General features: G+C 42.1%; 1 protein-coding gene across 1 annotated transcript in view; it reads right to left on the bottom strand.

Moving 5' to 3' along the window:
- ANGPT1 (angiopoietin 1) overlaps positions 1-24,505 on the bottom strand; it is a 1,261,453-nt gene that overhangs the window by 208,641 nt on the left and 1,028,307 nt on the right. The window lies entirely within an intron of this gene.

The raw sequence follows: 24,505 nt of genomic DNA, 5'->3' as shown, positions 1-24,505 counted from the left end.
TGCAAATGCCACCCTGTAATTATTTTTGCATTAAGTATCCTCGGCACCGTAACCATATTGCCAATGTATGTGTAAATTGTCTTTTTCAAATGTCATACCTTGATTTCAATTTTAAAAAAAAGAAAGTGCAGTTTTCTTAACTGAGCCATTTGGTGCCTGCCGCCTGTCTCTGGTCACTTGACTGGGTGTAGTTGGCAGTAGGAAATTGTGTATTGCTTCTAGACAGTCACACACAATGGGAGCTTAGGTATTACTGAGTGGGCAATCCCTGGCAGGATGGGAGGGTTCGAGCTTAACCCAGCCCCACTTGGGGTTGTGTCCTGTCTCTACACAAAGGGCTGCATGCACCCGATAGTTAGTCTGAAGCCAGGGCAGGGAAAGCAAGGCATCTGTGCACATAAAAGTCATGCCTCTAGAAGCTTCTTCCCAATCAATCTGAAACACTCCTGAGGCGGAAAGCCGGGAGAACTCTGCTCGATAATTTTAAAATTGTAATTTTGTACTTGTGTATTTTAAAAGCACCTTGCACTTACTTGAGCACCTTTCTGACCTGGTTGCAGCTGGGGAAGCACTAGCACAGCAGATTCTAGCGCTGTTGCAGGTGGGGAACCGCGCTGCCGCCATCGCGCGTTCGACCCTCAAGCCACGCCCACTTTCGAGGCCACGCCCACTTCGAGGCCACGCCCACTCCCCGGACCTATATAGTCGCGCTGACTCACGACCGCGCCTATCAATCTGAAACACTCCTGAGGCGGAAAGCCGGGAGAACTCTGCTCGATAATTTTAAAATTGTAATTTTTTACTTGTGTATTTTAAAAGCACCTTGCACTTACTTGAGCACCTTTCTGACCTGGTTGCAGCTGGGGAAGCACTAGCACAGCGGATTCTAGCGCTGTTGCAGGTGGGGAACCGCGCTGCCGCCATTGCGCGCTCGACCCTCAAGCCACGCCCACTTTCGAGGCCACGCCCACTTTCGAGGCCACGCCCACTCCCCGGACCTATATAGTCGCGCTGAGGAATATCTGAAGCTGCACTCCTATGGATCCAATCCTTCCTGACTGGGAGAAGTTTCCAAGTCCGCCAGGGAGATCACTACTCTAGAGAGATAGGATTGGGACAGGGCGTTCCCCAGGGATCGTCCCTGAGCCCAACTTTGTTTAATCTTTATGTCTCTCCAGTGGCTTCGATTGCCGTGAGTCATGGCTTGAACATCGTGTCATATGCCGATGACACGCAGTTGGTCATCTCCCTCTCACGTGCTCCCGGACTTGTTATGGACAGTTTCAGGGCTTGCATGCAAGATCTTGCTACCTGGATGTCCACCAACTGCCTTAAATTAAACGGCAACAAGACCGAGGTGCTCGTGGTGGGGGGGAGTCCATCTGTTTGGTCGTCGGCATGGTGGCCTCCATGCCTAGGTGAGGCACCTATGCCCCGTCAGGAAGTCAAAAACCTTGGTGTATGGCTGGATGCTGACCTGTCCTTTGGACCCCAAATAGACCGAGTGGCGGGTGTCTGTTTCAGCGTTTTAAAAATCTTACGGAAGGTTCTTGCTCTCCTTCCTATGTCCGCCCGGAGAACGCTGGCACATGCCCTCGTGACATCGCGCCTAGACTATGGCAACCTATTGTACTTGGGAGCCACCTGCAAGGCAATAAACCGCCTCCAGGTACTACAGAATGCGGCAGCTCGCCTCATCCTAAAAACCCCAAAAAGATCGGATTCTAAAGCCGCCCTTCAGACTCTCCATTGGTTGCCAGTGAGAAGCAGAGTGGAATTTAAAGCCCTCTGTACCTGTCACCGTATTCTTGCTAGGAAAGCGCCAACACCACTTCACAACCTAGTTACCAAGTATGTCCCATCACGCGCTCTGCGCTCCTCACACGGAGGTCTACTTTCGGTCCCTAGGGTCAGAAGGGCCCGCATGGGTGGACGCTCTTTTCGCCTTTTGGCAGCGAAGCGCTGGAACGCCCTGCCTCTTAATCTCCGCCTAGACCCATCGGAATCCAGCTTACGGAAGAACTTAAAAACTCACCTATTTTCAAGATAAATCGGGCTCACTCCTTACTACTGCTCTGAGTTTTTCAGTTGTAGCGCGGGGACACGCTTCCTAGCGTAACCAAGCGCTCTATAAGCCTCCCTTAATAATAATAATAATATTTCAAAGGTACAACTGTTTAAACAAAGGACCTCATACACCACGACTTCAGTACATTTCTGGACCTGTAGATACTCTGCCAGGAAGGAAGACTTCTGTGCTGCTGAAGGACTGCTACTGTGCTGGACAGGTAATCTACTGGACTCCTGCATTGCTGTGCTGACCTGCTGCTGCTGTCCTCCGCCTGGGTCGGAAGGACTGGACCTGCATATCTTGAACCCAGAACCCAGAGTGACTCCCACCGCTAGCTGTCTGGCCTGATATGGAGCCTCAGGGACATGACAGGCTTCCAACAACCATGCACTTGGACTCTGCCATCTGTGACTCTACCCTGCAAACTGGTACCACCCCAGTCCTGGACCCTTGGAAGTGGGCCTCAGGTGCTTGCCAGTGGAATCGACGTATCCCCTCTGCTGAGTCACGCATCCCGAGCAGACCTGGCACATCTCCTTGGCTGAGCAGCACATTGAGCAGCACATCCTCAAGCAGAACCGGCGCATTGCTGCTGCTGTCTGGATTGGACCCATCACAAAGAACTGTGTCACCCCCGCAGTCTTTGAGCTGAAGCGTCGCCCCGGTGTGGCGCATCTCTAGCCCAGGCCCTTACATTTCTTGACAGCAGCTTTGACGATGCTGGACTCTACACCATAGCCCCATACATCCTCAGAACAGATGCATCACCAGGTGGGTGCCACATCCCCAACGCCAAGACTTTGCATCACATGCCCTGTTGCCAGGATCCTCGACGACGATGCAACAGGACTTTGCACCATAGTCTCACCGCATCTCAGAACCGATGCATTGCTTCGGCTGTGCAGAGCACCCTGGACGCATATGCACACAACAGTATGCAACCAGGGGTTGTGGTACTTTGTTCAGCGGACCTAGCTGGGTCCCTGTTGCTGGTTTGTTCTCCATCACAGATGGCATGAGTTTAACTGACTTTGTCCTAGTCTGGCACGACCAGATATCCCTTGTTGGCGCGTTGAGCTTTTTAAACTTTTTTACCTAAAACTTTAAAATGTTATATCTATGATTGGATTTTTGTTGGTGTAGCTGTGTTTTATTTATAAAAAAATTCACTCTATTGTTCTAAACCTGGTGTAGGAACTTTTTGTGTGGCGTTTTCACAGTTTTACTGTTTGAAGCATTGCACCAATACTTTACATATTGCCTGTATGTTAAGCCTGATTGCTCTGTGCCAAGCTACCAGGGAGTGAGTAGAGGTTAACTTGGGGTTTGCTTGTACCTTATCCTGACTAAGAATGTGGTTGAGGCTTGACCAGAGCTAACACCCCAGTCAACCAGTAACCCAATTTCTAACACATATGTTAGTAGTTGCATTTCTATTTGAGCACAACCTGGCCTTTAGAGGATCCTATGACGAGCTGTTTATGCTAAATAATGTACAGTTTTGAGATTAGTACAATTACTTTCAAGTTTGATGTTGTGACCTGAGAACATTAAAGACATGACTGGGTAAAAGAGAACTGATCATTATATGGAAAAAGCATACATAATTAAATAATCAAACTTTTATCAAACCAAGTGCTAAACGATATTCTACTTACAGTAGAGGCAGCATAATTTTTTGTTATATTAGATTGCACCCCTGACTGAAGTTGTTCTTAAAAGTTATCACTGACCATACGGTTTATGGATATCACAAAAGAAAATGTATGATCTTTTAAGGAGCATGCCAGATGGAAGGCTATCATTCTTTGGCAATCCTACATAAGAGTGACACTGCACAACAGCAAAATCAATATTATCATTTGCAAAAACAGAAGCCTTTAAATGTACTTAAAATGTGCAAATTGTATTTTTCAAAATAAATACAGTTAGGACAGATTAATAATTTTTCTAACGAAATATGTGTATATTATTTTAGGCCATAAAATAATTCAATTGAGCTGAGAATCCTCTCTTGCATTTCATGTGCCCCCTTGTTTCTTTCAGCCAAATAAATGTGTATTACCTTTTTCCTACAAATGACAAATTCTTCTGCCATTTATATTTGGCCATCAAAGGTACACAAAAATATGCATTACTCAATTTTCTGTCCCTATTTTTGGCTTTTCTTTGACATAGGTAATCTAAACTTATTTTACCACATAAATATAATTTTTTAATAAAACATTACACATTTCTTTTCATACTATTAGTTTTTATAACACTGAAAAAAGGCATCACTGGACCCTGGGACCTCTATGTGACCAAATATTTCACTGTTGCACAAAAACATTTTTTAATTACGTCTTATATTGAAATTATAAATGCATTGGGTCCGTCATATGTTATGAAGATAACCACTGAAGCACTGCGTAATTTTAGGATTGATGCTGATTTATGCAATACATTTATACATTTCACATATAAATGAATGATCAAATTGTGTTGAATGGTAAACAGCATAAGCAATAGACTTATTCAGCGCCTTTAACCTGAATCAAGTATCTACTTTACTGAAAAAATATATTTTTGGCATTTTACAAAGCAAAACATTTGAATGGACTGTCTATGCCAAAATATTATTCTCAATGGTTTTCTTCATTCCAAAAGATAGCTATTACAAAACATGTCTCTCAATTACAATCAGTCTGAAGGAGCACACAACATCCATCACATGGCCTGCCTCTGAAGAGAAGTTACTGATTGAATCTCACGGAATTAGTATTTTGATTGCTATTGTGTAAATGTTGCGCTATATAATTAAATTGCTGAATTGTCACCAATATAAGTATTATTCGTAGTCTACTCCATTAAAATACATATGTATGCAATCTGCAGGGTGCATTTTCTGATCAATGCAGTTCTCAAGAGGTCATACGAAATGAAAGAACGACACTAAGGCACATACATCAAGATAATTAGGGTCCATATACACTCAGCAATTTTGCGATTGAAACCACTGCTATTCACAAAATCACACAGTTTGCAACATTAAAATGGGTATTTTCAATCTACACAACCACTAGTATGAGTTGGGGACCATTTTCCCGACACGTAAATGAATTTTGAAATCTCCATCAGATTGCAATTTGGAACGGCCATGGATTGGATTACTTCCAAATTGGGATTCGGGGTGGTATGTTTGAATGGTTTGTATTCCAGTATCAAACCATTGTCCAGTTACCGACTCATCAAAGGCGGGGGCAACTGATTAACAAAGGGGAATGGAACCCCTACTTCTATGGAAACGGTGTTGGCAGCCTCAGGAGAGAAGGCCAAGAGACCACTGTTGGTTCTTTCTAATATTCTCAAATGTGAAATCTTAATTTTTTTAAAGAAGCATTGGTTCCTTTTAGGAAATCAGGCTGCTTTAAAAAGAAAAACGCTCTTTGAGAATGCAAACACGTGAATGGTTGTCTGGTGTATGTTGTTGGTCACCATATGAATGATTGTACCCAATCACTTGAGGTCATAAATTGTGACTTGACAAATTAATATTAGGCAAGTAGTTCTACATCCCCTGTGAATGGTGATTTTCAGTGGGCATTCTAGAAGTGACTTTTTAAGGAGTTAACACATGGAGCATGCGTTCAAACTGGTGAGCCACCTACAAAGAGCAGTCTTGATGATTGTGGTAAAACGTGTGCAATAAATATATATATATGCGGTCCTGTTGCAATGGATATACATTACTACAAACCTTTTTTTTTGGCCTCATCTCACCTCAGACTCCAGCAGATCTTAACAAGTCGATTTGTACTGAACTGTGTGCCTCTCGACTCACTGCATTTGTCTAGCCGACCATGGCCTTCCTCTTTATCCCGAGGACAGGTGTAATCATTAGACAAGAAATACCAGTTACCCTATCTTAATTATTTACCATGTACGGCGTCCCCAGGATAGCAAGGGAGACCAGATGTTTACAGGAGATTTCTCTTGGTCTAAATTTGCCATAAGTAGGGGGGCTTTAATCCGACTTCTCTCGTGGGGGGGGCAGGGTCCTTCAATCTAAAGCAGATCTCTCTTCTAGCCAGGATCACTAGATAGAGAAGCATACCCATCTGAGGCTGTGAAAGTGACCTGGTATCATAATTATTCATACCAAATATCACCAGGGAGAGATCAACCTCTATATGTACTTGAAAACTATCTGCCAAAGTGTCCCCCACCTCTTTACAAAATACCGCTAATTCTGCGCATTCAAAGAACATATGAATATCATCCGCCTTATTAATAGAACACCTCGGGCAAACAGGGATTGAAGCGGCAGAAGAGACAAATTTGGCGATTTTGGCCGGTGTATAATAAAGCACAAAAAAATAATTTTTCTTTATCTTCGCGGGTTTCATGTATTTATACATTAACTTAATAGAAAGGTCAAAAAGGCTTCCGGTATCTTGGATAAGGGGAGTGGAATCCCATACTGCTGACTGTGGGGGAGCCTCATGATCTACTGCGTTTAAAAGGCTTGTATACCACAAAGATACTTCTTTTTTCCGTGGGCTGGCATTTTGAAACAACTGCTCCAGCTCCCAATTCTCAACTGTATCTTGGGCCTCCGCCTCAAACCATGACCTTATCTGAAGGTACTTAAACCTTGAAAGTGCCAGGCCAATTTTATCTAGCAGTATCTCCCAAGAGAGGACCCCGTCTAAATCCAGCAGGTCTGACCACTTCTCCAACCCCTGAGTTGCTAAGCTGTCACCCAGACAGATGGGGGTCCCCGGTGAATCCCAAATTGGCGAAAAAGGGGAAAAATATTTAATACCCCAAATACGCCTTAATTTGTTCCATATTTGTAAGGCTGTTTTTAAAACCTTGAGGCCTACCCGCTTGAAAAATCTGGGTGCCCAAAGCGTATATAAAAACCCATCCTGTCCATTTCCACCTTCTGCTGCTACAAGTTCTCCCAAAATTCTGCCCCAAGAAGTTTCCACCGGAGTAGATAGGAGCATCCTTATGCCCTTAAATTGAAAAGCCAATAGATATACATTTATATCTGGAAGTGCCAGGCCACCTTTCAGAAGCTTCCTTCTTAGTTTCTTCCAGGATAGCCTGGCACTTTTCTGCTCCCAAATAAAGCTACCTATCTTCCCCTGAATCTTATTAATGCCTTCCTGCAAGTAAGAGGGACCGCACCAAAAAGAAAAGTCAGTTTAGGTAGAACCGACATAGATCGATAAAGGGAGGTTTTTCCACCTGGCGAAGAGAAAATCTATATCTTTTTCAATCTTTTTCCACTTAATCAACGGTATTTTATTTAAATCCTTTACAATTTGTATTCCTAAATACCTAAACTCTTTACTTAGAGGGCCATGACTATACACCGAGCTCCAACACATAATCTCGGTTTTATCAGAGTTTGCCATATACCCTGAGATGGTGCCAAACTCCGCCAACAGATTGTCTAAATTTGGGATAGAAATATCAGGATTGGCAGTATAAATTATGACATATTCTGCGTATTTAGATTGATAGCCTCCTGACTTAAAAGGACTTATGATGTTATCTTGCCTAATCGCCTGCGCAAGGGGCTCAATATAGATATTAAACAAGAGGGGAGACAGGGGTTACCCCTGTCTCGTCCCTCTCTGAATTTCAAAACTAGCGGTCAGGGAGCCATTTAATAGGATCTTTGCTGATGCTCCATGATAACTGTTCTTTAGGGTCTGCGCAAACATCGGACCCATACCCATACCCTCCAACACCGCCCATAGATATTTCCAACAAACTCGATCGAAGGCTTTAGTGGCATCTAATGCCACTACCGCCAAGGGGTCCCCCCTGTTTTCGGCTAGATCAATATTGCCGATTAACAACTGGATTTGTTCCTGTATGACTCTCCCAGGCATAAAGCCCTTCTGGTCGGTGTTAATCAGACTTGGTGCTAATTTACACAATCTCCTTGCCAAAATGCTCATGAAGATCTTATAGTCGGCGTGCAGCAGGGATATTGGGCGGTAAGAGTCAGGTAACAGGGGATCCTTCCCAAGCTTCAATAACAGGACTATCGTAGCCTCCTTCCATGAAGTAGGGATCTTCCGTGCTGGGCTGTACACCATCGTAAATAAAGTATGGAGTACCGGTAAAAGTTCGTCCAGCAAGGCTTTATAAATTCCACTTGGAAGGGCATCAAGACTCGCAGCCTTCTTAGTTTTGGCCATCTTTATTTGCTCCTTAATCTCCTCCACTGTAATAGGTGAATCTAAAAATCTCTGGTTGCATCCGTGATGACTGAAATAGTTTTATCCCTCAGCCATGATCCTATAGATTCTAGTGAGGGATCAATGTCCACCTTATAGAGATTCGCAAACTGAGACAGAAGGCAATTCTGCATAACTGCAGGCTCACTGGATTTAGTTCCGGCATTATCGATTCTAAGTTGACTTATGGTGTTTTTAGCCCTATCTACCCTTGCCTTCCATGCCGATAAGGCTCCAGCTCTTTCCCCATATTCAAAGATTTCCATATTGCAGACCTTCCACTGAACCTTACATTTCTGATCCAAATAGGACCATAGATCTTGTCTTGCCTCCTCGAGTTTTCCCTCTATCTGGTCCACCTCTCTGGAACCGACCTGAACGATATGGCTTCTTTCTGCTTCATAGGAAGAGATTTTTCCCTCCAGTACCTGCAGTTCTTAAGCTTTGCTCTTATTCCTTTAATTTATTAGACTACGTAAGAGCCCCCTTAAATTTGCCTTATAGGCGTCCCAGACCACTTCTACTGAAGTAGAACCAAGATTAAAAAAGAAAAACTCCTGAGAGGATTTTTTTAATTGCCTGGTTGATTTCAGGAACCAATAGCATTGACCTATTTAGGGTCCATCTAACTTGTTGGGACATTATCCTTGTAGAATATAAACATACTAGGGGTGCATGATCAGATATATGACATAGGGATACAGATATACTGATGATATTCTCTGTATTCTCCCTATTCACCAGAACATAGTCGATTCTGGAAGAGTGATGATTCTTTTTACAATAAAATGTAAATCCAGCCGCATCCCCCATCTTTGCTCTCCATATATCAACTAAGGGAATGTTCAATAATACATTTTTCATAACCCTAAGTGATCTCTGGGTCCCTTTAACACGGCTTACATTAGATATGTCCTTTACCGAATCAAGCCAAAAGTTAAAATCTCCACCTAAAATAATCGTGAGATCTACCGAAATCAGCCTGTCCTGCAATATAACTAAAAAAGATGAGTCATCCGTATTAGGGCCATAGTAAGAAGAACAAATCAACTTCTCTCCCTCAAAATCTAACAACGCAATGACCCATCTACCTGTTTGATCTGTCTGAACCGAAATTATTGTACACGTGATCCTTTTTTTTACTAAAATCGCAACTCCATGAGCATTCATCACTTGGTGGGAGTAGCGGAAACATTAGAGCCAAAGTATTTTGGAAAAAACAGATTCTGACTCTGTCCTATTCAGATGCGTTTCTTGCAATAAGCACACGTGCGCGGGGGACTGCTCAAGATATTTAAATATTAATCTTTGTCTCCTTGGACATCTTAGACCATTCACATTCCAAGAGATACATTGAATACTACGCCCCCCATCATGTTATCCTTAAACAACTTCGGTGTGTCTTATCTGTATGTCAGAGTTGTACTTTAATTAATCTAACCATAAGGGAATCCAAAGATTTGTGAGATGAGTTTTTTTTCTCCTATTCTGCCACCTTGTGCCGCCCTCTGTGCTCCCCTACCCCTCTCCCAACCCCTCCAATCCACCCCTGACCCCCATGCCCCCCTATCCCCATACCACCCTGAGGAACCCTACCTTCCAATAGGTCAATACCTTTTTGGACCCAACCTCCCTCTAAGGCTCCATGACTATATTAAAAAATAACTAGTAAACCTTTGCAGTGGGGAAACAAATTCTCATCCCAACTGGCATCCCCTACGACCCTCCCTGTTACTACAAACCTTCATGAAGTTGCAGCAACCACAAGTTGTGACAGCTACACATCGTATAATCTCAGCACAACCTCAGCTTTTGTTCAGGATTCTCACCCCAACATGCCTGAATATTGCTCATGCTGCAGCATACTCAGCGATTAGCACGTAGAAGCACCCTGTGTTTGCAGAGAGCTAAAATCTGCCAACCAATATGGGCCTTGGCATTATTAACAACAAACACAGTTTAGGCCAATGTAATGCATAAAAGGTACATTTTGACGAATAAGTCCTCCAATCATGCAAGGCTGTGCACACCTCTCATTTTATAATTTGTGAATAGAATATTTTGCCTCACCTCCAATCCCAAGGACAAATCTCATTCAAAGCAATTTAGACAGAGACTAAAGCACATGAACATCATCTTACAAGCACAAATCATGTACAGCTGCAGCTATAAAACTGGGGAACTGACAGGTACTGCTAAAATATACCTTAAATGTGTTTTCCACGCATTGTATAGAAGATACATCATGAAAACCCCAATCTCCCACCCCAAATGTCGCAATGCTCATACATTTTGCTTGATATATCTTTAGGACGATACCCGGAGGTCTTTTGCCCATTTTCCTCGAGAAATTTACCATGGCCGCAGTCAACAACATAAAAAGAAGGCTCCTCGCCTTGACTGCCGGCCCCCATGAACCTGACTGCTCAAACACAACACCAAGGTATGTGAAGATGTTAGTGGAGGCAAGCCTGCTATCTCCCAATGGGAGACTGCTACATTTTTTCCTCCTCCGCCCACAGGTCATAATAAAAGTTTTTATGGCATTTAATTTGAGCCACAGGTCATCCATAAAACTGGTGTACGAAGCAAGAGCCTTCTGCAGGACAAGCTGTTTGTGGGCCATGAGCACTGCATCGTCTGCGTAGAGAAGGGAGACAATCGGATGTTTGTTCATGTTTGGCGGGTCTCTGGCCTTTCCTGCCAGTTCCTGTTCCAAAGAGTTTGTATATAAAGTGAACAGGAACGGCGCCAAGACACAGCCTTGTCTCACTCCCCTCTCCACTGTAAACGACGCAGTACACTCCCCTTTGATTCCATACTGCACCTTAGCGGTGGCCCTTGAATATAGTTGTCTTAGAAACTGGACCGAAACCTGATCGACCTTCAAGTTCGCCAGAATATCCCATAATTTGATTTGTATAACGGTGTATTTTCCTATTAAGATACTTCAATTTAAAACCTGCTCATTTGTCCCGAGGCCCTCTCTAAAACAATATTGGACGTCGCTTAAAATATTATTCTCCTCTGCCCAGCTCTACAATCTGTCTAGGACTATCCTTCCTGCTACCTTCATCAGGGAATTGAGTAGGGATATCGGGCAGTAGCATGATGGATTTTCCCTATCCCCTTTTTAAAAAATCTGTACTATTACGGCTTCAGACCAAGTTTTAATAAAACCCTTCTTGCAGCAAGTGTGGAGAACCCATGTTATTAGTGGGGACCATAGTGCAGGTGTTAACTTAAATAGGTCAATAGGGACCCAGTCAGGACCGGCAGCCTTGCCACCCTTGCTTGTGTTAATCGCCCTAGTAACCTCTTCGTGATTAAAATGGAGTTCAATTGGCAAGAAAGTTAAAGGGTCTCCCCCTGAGAATCCACAGTGTCTGTGGTACTATCTGCACTTTCCTGTGATTTATACACGTTTGAGAAAAATCTATCCAAGTTTTCTCTGCAATTGCGACCGCTAATGTCGCATCGTCAGACTTGGTAAAGAACGAAGCATTAGGTGCCCTCCAGAATGATGAGTTATCTTTGCTCAGAGATGCTTCATGACGGGCATTCCAAGCTAGGTCTTTTAACTCTTTATTTCTGGTTTTCCTGGCCAAATGGTACTTCCTTCTACATTCTTGGATTTCCTCCTGATCTCTCACAGCCCTATGTAAAGCCTCTTTAAGTTGTGTATAAGTTTTTTTACAATGGGAATCAAACCATCCATTTTTACGGGATTGTATACCCTTCGTTTCCACTGTTAACAGGTTTTGGATAATCCGGGTAATATCAGAAAAAGCCCACAAAATATTATCATGGGAGGTAGTTTCCCCCAGACACGTTAAAATTAAATCATAAGCCGTTGTTATAATTTTCTTGTTCAATTCAGCAGGGTTGTGACTGGATCAACGTAAAGTATATCCATTTAAACGTGCAAGGGCAATGTTTTTGGTCCATGCCAATAGTTTTTTAATGTAATTCAACAGCAGCGGGCAGACAAATGTTGATACTCAAGGGCAGGTGACCACTTAGTTCATTTGAATGTATTTTATAGTTTGCAATTAAATTAGCATAACGGTTAAGAGCAATTATAAAATATATTATAGATCATAGACCCCTACCTAAAAAAGGTGTAATCAAACTCCACATTCGGGGAGCACAGACAGTTGGTGAACCCAAGATCATGTGAGAACATAATTTCATTGAGCATCTCCCCCCTGGAAGTGTGGTCAAAGTGAATCAGAAATACATCCTCTTCTACCTCCATCCCACAGATCCTCAGCCTAGCTTGTTGGCACAAATTAATGTTAAATCCGCTCCCCAAACAGTAATTATTTCTGTACTATTGTTTACCCTTAGTTTGCCTAGGTCCTTGCTTAACTTTTTTAAAATGGGCCCTAGATGACCCTTTTCTGCATTAATATAAATGTTAACGACAGCCAGGGTATAGCTAGAGTCTATGAAACTCAATATTATTTGGTAGTAATTGTCAGATTTTATCAGTTCAATCTTTGATACACTCAGCAGATTAGAAATATACACACATATCCCTCCTTTTGGCCTCCCATGTATTGATTGAATTACAGGGGTATGGTAGGACTTAAATCCATTCAGATGAACTTCATCTATCACCCAAGTCTCCTGTAGACACAGAATATCAAATTTATCAATAAACTCTAACCATGCTAGATTGTTAACTTTGTTTCGTGAACCTGCTATGTTCCAGAAGAGAACACTTATTTTTTAGGGGAATTTAATCCACGGACTAATTCAGTCTGTTGACCTAATTCAGGACTAGATTGCACAGTCTGTGTAGAATTACTAGGCATACTTTTGTCTGAAATATCCCTAATCACAGGGTCTAGGCCAGAAACTTCTCCCTATTTGGTCATGTTGACCATCAGATCCGTGCTCGTAAAATTGTTGCGGACAACATGGATTATCCTATTTACCACATCCTTTGCTGTATTGCTCTGTGCTTTTTGACTACGTAGTCAGTTGTTGGCATCCAAGGATTAGAGAGACCCAAATCTATTTGCCACCTCCAAATTATAGGAGAAATAGCCGATGGCAGAGTAGGGGGCTGGGTTCCTTCTTGTCGTGTTAAAAGATTAGGCTGGTAAAAGTAACCCAAAGGCAGAGCATTTATATCTAAGTCAGTAATGTTTCTGTCCCTGGCTCTAAATGGAATTTCCCTTACCAAGGAAGGAACACCAAAAGAAGGAACAATACAATCTCCCTTAAAACTTTTCATACTATTGCCAATCCAAGGTACACGTGTGACCATTTTGAATTTCCTAAACATGTACTAAGTCAGTCCAGTTCTATTCCCTAAGCAATGAATGGCTTTGTTCCGCAGTGATATCCATGTCTCATCTTCACTTGGGCGGGGACATTAGCCAAAATCACTGTGAAGGGGGTAGCTGCTGGGGGTAGAGTTAGACTGGGTCAGCTGCATAGTCTGTCATGTGCATCAGAGGTAATAGGTCGAGTTTTTATTGGTGGCTCATGTTCATAACTCGCCCCGTGTGTATGTCTGACCCATACTTATCTTTATTGTCAGATGCTACGGGGGAAATAGGTTTTACACCTTATGTTACTTTTGATGTACTTAGAGGGTCCATTTCACACATGTTCCCCTTATGCATTATTAGGCTCTGGTTTCGTACAACTTTTTCCAGACCTAGTTCATTTTTTTCTAATCTATCTTCCATATTACTGATAGACTGTTTCAAGTACTCTGATAATTCCATGATCAATTTAGACTATTCTCATTTTCATTATGGGGACCATTTCCTTTGTTTTTGGAGCGAGGTTCAATTCCTTTGCCCCTTTGAGAATGGATATTATATTTTTTCCCTTGCTGTTTTTTCGGGTTGGTTTTAGATTGTCTATTATCGGGGGCAAGGGAAATTACTCGGGGGGAGCTATCCAGTGACTCAGCTGATCTTGAGTTACAAAGTGTTTTTGATGGAGGTGATGTTTCAGCATCCAGCTCATTAATAGGCAATTATCTGGACGCACCCATTTTTTATTAGCTAAGAGTTTGAAGTTACTGGGAAGCTTGACTTCGTCTGTCACTATTTAAGGTAGAGATAATTCCTTGCTATTACTAGGTAAACCCTGTGCGTCTATGTTTAGGGTTTCTTCCACACAGGATATCTGCTTTTCTATAGCACCTACAGCCCTACCTAAGGTAATTTAGCGGGGTCATTTTAGCATCTTTGGGCTTCGCAATAGTGTTAGCTGTTAATTTTCTTTTACCCTTGTTAGTCACGGCCCCAACAAACTACTACTTAGATAAACACATTATAGCAACAAACAAAAAATGCCCCTTTTGCCAATCACTTAATAATTGTGTGATTTATCAGTAATGTAAAAAAAAAAAGAATCAGCGTGTTGTCATTAAAAGTACTTGCCCCAGGGATGACGTTGCTCCAGACTAAACAGTCTCAAACTCAAGAGGGGTACCCAGCCCAGCCTAATCTGGCCTCTGGTGGGCTAGGACGGGCTCGCCCTTGGCCCGGGTTTGCCCGGGCGCGTCCTGCGCTGTGGGGGGCTAGGCCAGATTTTATCCCGCCTCCAGGCGCGTTGCACAGTGTCACAGATGGTGACAGGCTGAGGGCGTTCTGGGAGTGGTAGTTCTTGACGGCCGTTCCCCTCACTAAGAGCAGAGTCAGGACCCCGTTAGCCGTTCCCCTCATGGCGAAAGATGTGTGTGCCCCACTTGCTGTTAGCACGTCCAACGCTGCGTAAGGCCAGGGCAGATTTTATCGTGCCTCCAGGCACGTTGCGCGGCGTCACAGATGGTGACAGGCTTAGAGGGTTCTTGGAGTGGTAGTTCTTGGCGGCTGTTCCCCTCACGGCAGGCAGGTAAGGGCAGAGTCAGGACCGTGTGGGCCATTCCCTTCACGGTGAAAGATGTGTGTGCCCCACTTGCTGTTAGCGCGTCCCCAACAGCACGTGCCAACAGATAAGTATGTCTGCCACTGAGCCGGAGTAACCTCTGTAGTTTGCGACTTGCTGGTCCAGCAAACCCAAAATCATGCATTCAGATTGACAGTTTGCCTTAGTGGGTACTCGGCTGCCCTTCTGCGCCAGACTCTCTATCAGCCCTTAAGTCTCTCATTTGGAGCTGGATTCATTACTAAGAGACATGATAGACTTTATATCAGCTTCTCAGAGGTTGCAGGGTTGTTCACTTTAGATGCATCTTGCTACTCTTTCACTGCCACTCACAGCACACATGGAAGAGTCACTCTCACTCACCAGTGAAAGGGAGTGCCAGTTAAGAGAAAGAATATTGATGGATCCCAAGTTTAATTACAGCATTGAGAAAATGATGCCAACTTGAAGGACAAAGAGCTTACATATGCCAAAAGAGGAGTCAGGTGACCTGACATCTTATAATGTTATTACATCTCAGAATTAACAAGTTGTAATAATACGAAACACATAAAAGGTATACATGTAAAGTTCCGGTGTCCTTTATATTAACAGGAAACTGTCTGCTTGATGTACAGACATAACAGCTGACACAGAGTCATGTATTATGCAATTCTATTTATTAATACTGGGTTAAATAGTTGTCATTGATTTTATGGAGCATTGTTTTCTCAGACCTGTAATGAATAAGTGTGCTGATTCATGACTGAATTGAATCATCTTTAGGCTTTTTGCATGCAAGGGACATGGTTACTACTTTATTTTCCCAAGAATACACAACATGCTCAACTGAAGACGTTTGTGTCAGAACCCATATGTCCTGTTTCGACATATTGCAACTTGAACATTAGATCCCACAATTCACCCTCATGGCGACTTGTCTGTGTATCTCTTGGTGTGAGGTAATGACGAGGATCATATTATCTTAAAGAAAGAGATTTATTGTGTTTTTTTTAATTGAAAGCACCTTTCAAGTCACATGCAGAACACTTATTTCAGTTGCTCATACCAAGGAATTTTTGGGTATTTTAGTCATGCAGGTGAGCGGGCAGCTGAAGCGAAGTCATGTGACACTTATCAAAGGTGGACGGGTTGAGAGATATGCACATATTTTTAATTCCACTGCATCTTATCTCCACAGGAGGAGTGAAGAGTAGCAATTTTACATTTGCCTTACAATGTAGTGGGAGATCGATGTAGTGAATAAAATACTATTAGCATACTTCATCCATTGAATGCTCTATTTCTGATATCTGTGCTGTAGTATATAATCAAAGGAGGGAGGGGGAAGCTCTGATCTATTCAGCTTCCTGCCAAAGGTTGATAATCATAGGAGAATGGATCACTTGTACCTGTACGCTTAGGGTCAGGTGTTGTATCCATCATTAAAACCCTCAGTCACGTACAGGAGTGAGGGTGGTATAACTTGGTTCTCTGCCTGTAGAAACGTGAAAGCATCTTCATTGGGTTTTATTCTGAAATGCTTTTCCTCCACCTGGCGGTTTAGACCGCTGGTTTTAGCAGTAGTGACTATGAATGGGGTTGAGGAAGTACATGTGCCAATGGGGGAAAGGTGAGATAAAATTGCTCCACTCTGCTTCTTGAACAGGCTTTATTCTGAAGGAGTAGTAGCAGGGTTTAAAGCGAGTGGGTGCTACTATAGAAATATTAGCTTTCGGTAGCACTATACTTTGCTAGTGAAGGTCAAAGGTCGACATGTTTCAGCCCCATGTCTTTACCCGGGAGGAATCGGGGGCTTTCTTCAGGACCTACAAAAAGCGTATGGGGTTACAGAAACTGTCTGAACCTTGTTGCTGGTGGTACAGTGACTCACCTTTCTTCTGGGTCACAGATCAGCTGTACCTGTAACTTGCTTCTTGGTCACAGGTCAATAGTACCTGTAACTGACAATAAGTGGACAACAAAAACAATTTGCACAAATGTTATGTCTCGCAAAAATCTATTGAGTAAAATTAGTGTTGAGCCAGGTGGAGAGAGCCAAAGAGACTCAGAGGTATGATCACCTAATGGTAATATAGCACATACGGTATCAAGGAAGTTTACTTTTACACAGGAAGAGCATATACATTTCGCCATACTTAGCAGACTTATTAAAAGCAACAAAGTTTGTGAAAAAGCATGTTGGTAATGCTTGTGCTTAAAATGGTGAAGGTGCTCTTGTTTGAAAATCTTGTGCTTAGCAATGTGCCCCTCGTAAGTTAAATTATTACTGAATTTGCGATGAAATAAAATTCAGGACTTCAAAAGAGATTAAATGAACGTAGTTAACTCTGAGCGATCTTATTTTAAGAGGCCAAGCAGAGTGTTAATATCGGCCGAGCGGGCGGGGGCAATGATACATAGGGAAATGGCGCCTTTGCAAAGGAGGCCCTTTGCACATACCTCAATTTTGCCGGTGTGCGGCTTCCTCGGGGAGCCGGCGGGTGAAGGTCCTGTTAGCCGGTATAAGAGGAGAGGTTGAATATGTACAGCTCTTGGATTAGTGGGGGTACCCTAAGGTCTTATTGCATTTTGTTAAGCTCACCTGAAATTGCAGGCCTTCTATTCAAGTCCGCTTCCGTGTTGGATCCCTGGTGACACGGGCCCGTAGCGGGATGATCTTAAAGGCTGTGAGTGCATACGCATAGAAGATAGACTATGCGTTGTGTGTTTTGATGTTCCTTTTAGACACTGGAACATTTGGCATTTGGAGAACCAAGATTTACCGCCCTCGCTCCAGTACGGGACTGTGGGTTTTAATGACGGATACTACACCTGAGCCTGGGATTACAGGTACAAGTGATCCATTCTCCTATGATTATTAATCTGTGCTGTAGGACATGTCAATGCTTATGTCCCTTACTGCAAAAATATTTCTAAGTAGAATGTGTACTGTTTTCACAATGTATTTGAGTGTGTAATTCTTTGCAACAGGGTTTGTTTGTTTTTCCAAGCTCAGATAGGTCTGAATTCTGCATTTATTATTTCAGAATGTAGTGAACAAGCCTGCAAAGCTGGTGAACAAAGTGAAACACTTTCGGCCACATGCATCATTGTAGGATTTTGCATTTCCTAAATTGCGAAAATTAAGGAATCGCAATGTAGTAATTGCAAAATCCTATGCATCAAGAAATCTGAAGTGTTTTTACGATTTCTTAATTTTCTGTATTTGCGATTCCTTAATTGCGAATCGCAATTAAGGAATGGCATTACATTGATTCCTATGTGCCTAGAGGCCTTTGCGAATTTTATTTTGCGAATGACAATCAGTTGATGCATTTCAAGGGTGCTGGGGGGGTCCAAAGGACCCCCCCCTGCACCCTTGAAATGTTTTTTTAAGTGCAAGTTTCACACACATGTCCAAAGGATATGTGTGTGTGTAACATGACACTTTCAAAAATGCTTTTTTGAGCATTTTTGAAAGATTTCGCAATTTAACACGAGGGTCAACCTCGTGTTAATTTGCACCTCCTATTTCCGAATTCGCATTTAAAAAAAAAAATCATGCATTGCATTTAAGGATTCACACAAATGCGATTCCTTAAATGCAATCGCATTTTTAGGAATTGCAAAAAATTGCGAGTTTTGTGAAATTGTTTAATGCATCCCAAAAAGTGATTTTTCCGAATCGCACCGTTTGCAACTCCAAAATCACTTGATGCATGTGGGCGTTTGTACCCAGAAGTGTCTGCCTTTTACTTTTGCATGCACCAGATCTCCTGCCTGATGTTTCATTTCTACCTCTGCATTTACCGTCCTGTTTCCTGTGCATTACTCTGTTTGGGCTCTGCTTATTACACTGAGGGGCATATTATCAAGGGGGTTTATCTCCGCTTTTTTGGCTTTAAAAGCCAAGAAAGCGGAGATAAAATTATCTCCCTATTACCTAGCTGTCGCTAACACCAGTTAGCGACAGCTAGTGGGAGATAGCGTCCATCTTTGGCCCCACTTTGCATGTCAGTGATATTTATCACTAATGACATGCAAAGTGGGCGTGCCAAGATGTTACCGACTGGAAACAGTCGCTAACATCGCTATCTCCTATTACCAACTTTTGGAGATATTCGCGCTAAGTGTGAATATCTCCAAAAGCTAACACCTGCCCCTGAGCAGTTCTTAGCCATGTTATCCAATGGTAGGTGGATAACATGGCTAAGAGCATTAGCTCGGTAATGCATGAATATCGCTGACTTTTTAGCGATATTCATGCATTGCTGCCGTTTTTTATCGCATTTGCGATAAATCTTGGTAATACCAAGGTTTATCTGCGATAAAAATCGCCGCAGCTCAGCGGTAAATTTTTGTCTCTAACCAAGCAATAGCGATAATTATCGCTATTGCTTGGTAATATGCCCCTGAGTTCTTTCAAACACCCCAAAGCTCTAATAATAACAGGCATAAGAAAAATCTCTAATACAAATATACTTTGATTTCAGTTTTTATGCGATCTGTAGCAGAGGACGTTAATTAGTAACGAAATATTAAGTGTTTATGAAGAGATGAAAGTAGGAACATCTGAGCCCACTGCAAATAAATAGTAGTGATCACATAGGCGGGAGTATGATCACACATGGGAAATACATGAAAGAGGTATCATAAAGCTTTTAATAGTTATGCAGGAAAAAAGTACACAAAAATAGACCAGTCGGGATTTTCTTTGCTAAGTACACGATATATATATCTTCATATAAAGCACAACGTTGACAATACATTTGTATTCACAGAGATGTGATTCTTCCATTAAATAACCACGTAGTTTGCATTTCATTCACATACTTTGGCTTATTTAAACTTTTTAAGCATAAAGCAGTCATCGGGTGAATTCTCTTCTTGTGAGTGGACAGTTTTATATAAGCTTGTTAGTGTAAAACAAACAGCATCAAATAGCGTGCTAAGGACATTTTTTTTGCATCTGGTTCCACACTGTTTTCCATTAAAATGGATGTAAAATGAAGAAGAATTCTGCCTAATGAATAACGTCTTCATTGTTTTGCTCAGAATAGAAGGGAAAGCACATCTGGAAGCTGAAAACAAATGGTACAATTATGTTTTATGGAGCATACTGTGAGAGTACAGTGCTGCGATCAGAGTGACTACGGATGATCCCGGTGGCTCTGCCACATAATTTGCCAACATTTTCCTGATACTTATTCGGAAATAAACAGATGTGTTATTTAATCTTTTGTTTGTCTCCCTAAGCCATGGCTCAGCTCGCTGAAACATACTGTAACTCAAGTCTCAACATCTCAAAAATATTAAATGCCTATAAAGTCCTTTTCTGGTTTCTATGGTCATTGCTGTAGATATCTGTTGGGCTGAGTGAGGCATTAAGTGGTTGGTTGCAGAGTATTTCTGAAATGAGTTGGAAAGCTAACTAATATCTTGTAAATTTCTGACAATGTGAGTAATGCACGATGTCAATGAATACGTTGTCCTGATCTCATTGGATATAATTAAAATTGGATTCCACTAACAAATGAAAATAAAACAGCTTGTATTTCTTTAACTACATGTTCTAGCAGCATTCCAAAGGGCAACAAAAATTAACATTTTTATTCCAAGAGGCTTTTCTTAGTTGGTCATGCTCCATATTTAAACTACTATTTTGCGAATCCCTCCACTTTGTTCAGGTGCCAGACAGGCGTAACCCCGCCCCACCCCCCCACCCCACACACACACAAAATAGGGTGGATGCCTGTTTAAGTAAATGCTTGTTGAAGTGCTTAACTTACATAACGGTAGATCCAGCTTAAAGACTCTCCATATATTATGCGATCTTAGTTCAAGTAAAATAGAAATAGTGTTGTTCCATGTCATAAGAGTGTGGAAATCTATGTTTTATGTAGCAGTTAATACCACTAAGCTTCCCTTTCTTAGCACTGTGAATCACAGATGCTACTATTTCCAAAATGTCGCTTCTCCTCCCCTCTGCCCATCTTACTCACTCTACTTTCAAGTGTGGGGTGTATTATTTATAATGGAAGTAAGAATGTTAAACACCTCATCATATATATATATATATATATATGGCCAGAAATTATTTCATTTTAACCTTGTAAAGCACGTTCGGTAAGAGATGGAGGCTATCAATGGGCCTCCGTGTAAATTGTTCAAAAAAACCCACGTCAGCACTTGAAAAGTCCAGGAAGTAGGGACGGGAGGATCACATCATATATATATATATATATATATATATATATATATATATATATATATATATATAGAGAGAGAGAGAGAGAGAGAGAGAGAGAGAGAGAGAGAGAGAGAGGGAGAGATACATATATATATATATATATATATATATATATATATATATATATATATATATATATATATATATTAGTATTCTCATATTGAATACTTATCAGACTATCAGCTAAATCATTTTATATTTTTGTGCTATAGACTTTTATTGCAAATAAGAAAATGGCGCTATCGGCCTGATTACGATGGCGGTCGGACCGCACACCAACAGGCTGTCGGTAGCGGTCTGACCTCCGACAGCCCTTCTGTCCATCCGCTGGATTACATTTCAAGCAGTTGGACCCACAGTGGTCAGAGGGAAGACCACCACCTCTGCCAGGATCTGAGATTCCAATGGGGCAGCACTAGAAGTCGTATCACTGAATGGCGGCAGTGCCGAGGCAGGCACCACCTTCTGGATTACAATACCCCTTTCTGACAGACTTTTCATGGCCATAAGACCACCATGTAAAGGCTGTCGAAAAGGGAAATGGGGGCCCGAAACAGGCCTGTCCTTCGTGGGCCACTTTGTAGTGGCCCATGAAAGACGGGCCCTGGGAGGCCATGTAGTGCCCCCACTCACCTCTATGGAGAGGGTGTCATGTACGACATGGTGCATGGCACATGGTCCTTGGATGTGCAGGAGGTGCTCAATACCATAGAAATTTGTGCAGTGGCCCTTTTCCTGGGCTGCAGCACAAGCCGCCATGATACGGAGCACTTTCCACCTGCCAGCATGGCAACCATATCGAAATGCGGCGGTCGGACTGCCACATGCTTGTCGGGTGGTCTCCTGACCGCCACAACAGCAGACAGTGGTCCAACTGACTGCCATCATAATCGGCTCCTAAATATGGAATTTATCTACATAACAAGATGGTTATATTGCTTATGTGTAAAAATATCATAGTAAAAAATATTGGCTGACAAAATATCACCACTTAAATGTAATTTACAAAAATGTTGTTCCATTTGGAGCAGACTGGGTATCATTAATTTTAATCTGCAATATTTAACCGCATGGTTATATTATGTATTTACCTTGTATCCCCCACTTGACCTCATTTACACCTTTCACCCATGGTAAAATGATTTGGATTGCCCCCGTTTAGCATATCGATTTCACATTAGCATATTACATCTCTTTAAAATTGTTGGTCACAAATATATTTTAACAATAGAAAGTAAATTAAAGAATAGGCAGATTTAATTTTTGATAATTCATTTTTAAAGACATGAAACTCAAAAATTGAAAGGCAACAGGGGAAACAACAAAGAGAATGATTAGGTCAGTTCTCAGATACATTTGGATATCACAGAGCAATCAAATAAGTATTTTGTGCCAAATAAATTAAAAGGAATTTTATAACCCATATCATTAGAACACATGTCCAAGTGGAAACTAAAGCTTAAATTCCCATTTGCAGATATTTACAGACATGCAATATGCTACAAATATGTTGTTAAAGTGGTGAAGGTGAATTATATCTAATTTAATACATCACACGAATGGCAATGGACGTCAGACTGTATGAATAGGCTAGACTTATGGTGGATTGCTGGACATGCAAAAACTCACAGGGCATTACACTTGTTGTGCATCTCGAGCATTGGAAGAATTCTGGCAATCATGATTGGGCAGAAAGGCAAATACCCAGGCAAGAAGCATAACATCTTTGGTGGCCGAGGGAGATGGGCCCTGCCCCATCACCCAGTCACACGGCAAAAAATCTTGGAGTGAGATGGGATGATTGCATGTCCTTCACCTCCCACATCCAACAAGTTGCCGGATGCTGTATGAGTAAACTGAGAAATTTGCGTAAAATTCTCAGACTCCTACCAGAAGACTGCCGAAAAACGGTTATCCACGCTACTGTGACCTCAAGGCTGGACTATGCCAACGGACTCTACCTAGGTCTACCAAAATACCTGACACAAAGGCTTCAGGTAGTTCAAAATACGGCTGCGAGACTGTTACTGCGAATTCCACTCAGGCAGTCAGTCTCTCCGCATCTCCGATCCCTGCACTGGCTGCCAGTTGCCAGCAGAATAAAGTTCAAAGCCCTAACGTTGGCTTTTAGATCTTTGCATGGCTCCTGTCCAGAATACCTGAAAAAACGTCTTCCTAGATACTCCCAAACCCGTGCATTACGGTCCAACTGTCGTGTTCAATTGACAGTCCCACGCACGAAAAAAGCTCGACTTCGCGGTCGGACTTTTTCGGCTACCGTTTCCGCTCTGTGGAATACCCTGCCACAAGAAATCCAACAGGCCCCTTCTGAATCCTGTTTTAAGACACTGCTAAAAACCTGGCTTTTTATCCAACCACGCTAGTTTAATTGCCAATTTTAATTAATATCCCAGGTCTTCTGTGTTCTACTAGCGCCGGGACACCTCCTCGCGAGGTAGCTGTCGCGCTTTACAAAACCCAGTATTATTATTAGTATTATTAACAGCCTTCGCTTGATAAGTTATGCTGCATCACTTTCCAGGTTGCAAGGTGATGCCTAAACAAGTGCATTTAAGCGTTGTGACTTTAGTTTCCTATCTGTGACTCCTCAGACAACGGGAAAAGACACATAGACTGGTCGTATATATTTGAGATAATACGTAATCTATTCCCATGTCAACGTGTGGTATTTCCTCGAACACACTCTACCACCTTGAATAAATCAGCAGTGGGGATGCCACATGTTTGGTGTAGCGGTTTTTCCGTTACAGAATGTCAAGCAAACTCGAACAAAATGATGGTAGGTACTAAAATGGTAGGGAAAACATCACATCTCACCAAACATTAATGCAAACAGGTAATCATTTTAAGGACGCTCCATACAATGAGGGGGAAAGATAATGCTCAAAATGGTGACAGTTCCGGCTTATGTCTCTTCTACTTTTATTCTATGCCTACTATCAGAGTCTTTTATCTCCTTTATTTAAGTGTAAAGTTCTTAGACACGCACAGAAATGTTGGCATCATGTCTGACATTTAATTCTTTTTAGTTATGGTAGCATA

The sequence above is a fragment of the Lissotriton helveticus genome, chromosome 4_1, assembly GCF_964261635.1.
Source record: "Lissotriton helveticus chromosome 4_1, aLisHel1.1, whole genome shotgun sequence".
NCBI classification, from domain to species: Eukaryota; Metazoa; Chordata; class Amphibia; order Caudata; family Salamandridae; genus Lissotriton; species Lissotriton helveticus.
This window is presented reverse-complemented; position numbering and strand designations above follow the sequence as displayed.